General features: G+C 60.8%; 1 protein-coding gene across 1 annotated transcript in view; it reads right to left on the reverse strand.

Annotated features, from left to right (window-relative positions):
- Positions 1–2,643, reverse strand: part of LMOD1 (leiomodin 1) — a 15,633-nt gene that overhangs the window by 3,330 nt on the left and 9,660 nt on the right. The window lies entirely within an intron of this gene.

Consider the following 2,643-nt stretch of genomic DNA (forward strand, 5'->3'; position numbering starts at 1 on the left):
GCCTCAGCTTTGCCTTTGGGCTCTGTTTTTGGAACATTTTCCTCCTTTTTGGGGTCTTTGGTGTCTCGTTTCCGGGCCGGGTCTTTGGGGGGAGTTTCCTTTCCCGTTTCCTCTCCGGTTTTGTCTCCTTTGCTCTCGCTCAGCCTGGTTTCCTGAGGGGGGAAGAACACATGGGAGTTAGAGATGGTGTTTTCCCAGCCCTGTCCCACCATCCCCAGCCCCTCTGGAGCCTTTGGAAGCAGGATGTTTGCCCAGCCATGGCTCCAGGGAGGGTTCCTCAGAGCTCTCCAGGCCACCCCTGCTGCCTCCACCCCTTCCCAAAGGGCTGCAGAGCCCCTGTCCTGCATCCCCAGGGACCCTCCTGTCCCTCCTCCCGCCAGTTCTCCTCGTTTGAATCCCATTCCCAATCCAGTGCCCATCCCCCGGCAGCCCCAGGTGCTTTCCCACCTTTCCCAGGCTGTTTCCAGCTGGATTCTCCGTGGGTTTGCCCAGTTTGGAGCCCAACACTCCCCACACCGTGCTGGCCACGTGTACAGGCAGAGCAGCAGCCACAGCCAGGGCCACGGTGACACTGCTGTCCCCAGCCCTGGGCTCTCCAAACCCAGCCCCTGCTGGCATCCCCTTGGAGCTCAGAGCAGAAAACCAAGGGAATGGGGACATGGAATTTCTTGCTTGTCATGCCTGGAGTTGTCTCAGCACAACCTGCTCCTGGTGCCCATGGGCAGAGCAGGAGGGAAGGGCTGAGCTGGGAGAAGGGCACAGGGAATTCCTGGTGATTATTCCAAGCCCCTGACCCCTGGCACAGCCTGTCCTGGGCACTGCTGTTGGACACAACCAGCACCAGCAGCTCTGGGAGACCTTGGAGCCCCATCCAGGGCCTGGAGGGGCTCCAGGAGAGCAGGAAAGGGATTTGGGATAAGGACTGGAAGGACAGGACACAGGGAATGGCTTCCCACTGCCAGTGGGAGGGAGAGATGGGACATTGGGAAGGAATTGCTGGCTGGGAGGGTGGGGAAGGGCTGGGATGGAATTCCCCATCCCTGGCAGTGCCCAAGGCCAGGCTGGAGCAGCCTGGGATGGTGGGAGGTGTCCCTGCCCAGGACAGGGGTGGGATGGGCTGGGATTTAAGGTCCCTCCAATCCACACCAGTCTGGAATTCCATGAGGTGCCCCTACAGAGAGGAGTCAATGCTCCCAACAGGTCCCTGAGGGCAGATGAATCCCTGACCTCCCCGGGGTCAGATCTGCTGCACAGAGGAGGATCCCACCCTAAATTGCACCCCAGATGTTGGGGTTCCCTGATCCCTGTTGTCCCCTGATCCTCACCCCAGGCACACACAGGCCCCACTCATCCCCCTTGCTGGGGGAGCTTGGATTCCCTGGGATTCCCGGGAAGGGAGCACAGGAGGTGCCTGTGGGAGGGGCAGCTGATCTCTGCCTATGCTGGGGCTTCATCCAGGCCTGGAACCCCCAAATCCAGGAGCAAACCCCGCAATGTTCAGCTGGAATGGCCTCCCCCTCCTCCTCCTCCTCCTCCCCCCATCCCAGGGCTCCGTGGGGTCCGTGCTGGGGCAGCTCTGCCTTCCCAAAACAGGGCTCTGGAGGCTCCCAGGGCCTGGTTTTTGTGGAGAGCCCAGGCTGGGCACTGTTTGTCCCTGCTGCATAAACAGCTGCCAGCGGGGACAGGGTTGTTTAGTTAAGGGATTTCTTGGCTCCCCGGCAAGGACGGAACAGGCACTGGAGGGAACGGGTCAGACCCCCCCAGCCCAACCCAGGGACAGGGATGGGGCTCCCAGGGGTGTCCTGGGGGCTGCAGGAGCAGGGATGGGGCTCCCAGGGGTGTCCTGGGGGCTGCAGGAGCAGGGATGGGGCTCCCAGGGGTGTCCTGGGGGCTGCAGGAGCAGGGATGGGGCTCCCAGGGGTGTCCTGGGGCTGCAGGAGCAGGGATGGGGCTCCCAGGGGTCTCCACTCTCTTTCCCAGCCCCCCCCAGCCCCCAGGCACATCCAAGGCCCAACGAGTCTTTGGCTGGGAAGATCCCGGGGGAAGGAGCTGCAGCTTCTCCCAGGCCAGGAAAATGGGAGGGATTTTTCCAAAGGAGATGAAACCAAGGGGAAAGGAGAAGCAGAACAAAAACCCCTGCTTGGGAAAGCTGCTGGGAATGTTTTGTTATCCCATTTTTAGTCCAGGAGATGTGGGAAAGGAGTCAAGGGGAAAGGATCCAGGGAAAAGGAATCGGGGGAAAAAGAGTCAAGGGAAGAGAAACCAAGGGAAAGGATCCAGGGGAAAAGGAGTCAGGGAAAAAGGACCCAGGGAAAAGGAACCAAGGGAAAAGGATACAGGGGAAAAGGATACAGGGGAAAAGGAGTCAGGGGAAAAAGGAGTCAAAGGAAAAGGATCCAGTGAAGAGGAGCCAAGGGAACAGGATCCAGCTGTGCCCCAGGTGTGGGGACAAGGGACTGCCGTGGGTGTGCAGGGACTGGCCACGGGTGTTTGTGCCACGCTGGGAGGGTTTGTGGGCTCACTTCTGTCCAGCGAACCTGGGATGATCCCACGGAAGAGCTGCAGGTGCTCGCAGGAATCCCTGGATGCTCCCGCGGGGGTTGGAGGAGTCGGAGCTGCTCCAGAGCCGCCCCGGGAGCAGGA

This window comes from Empidonax traillii, unplaced genomic scaffold (genome assembly GCF_003031625.1).
Source record: "Empidonax traillii isolate 1590-97213 ecotype Southwest subspecies unplaced genomic scaffold, ASM303162v1 scaffold2777:size39618, whole genome shotgun sequence".
NCBI lineage: Eukaryota > Metazoa > Chordata > Aves > Passeriformes > Tyrannidae > Empidonax > Empidonax traillii.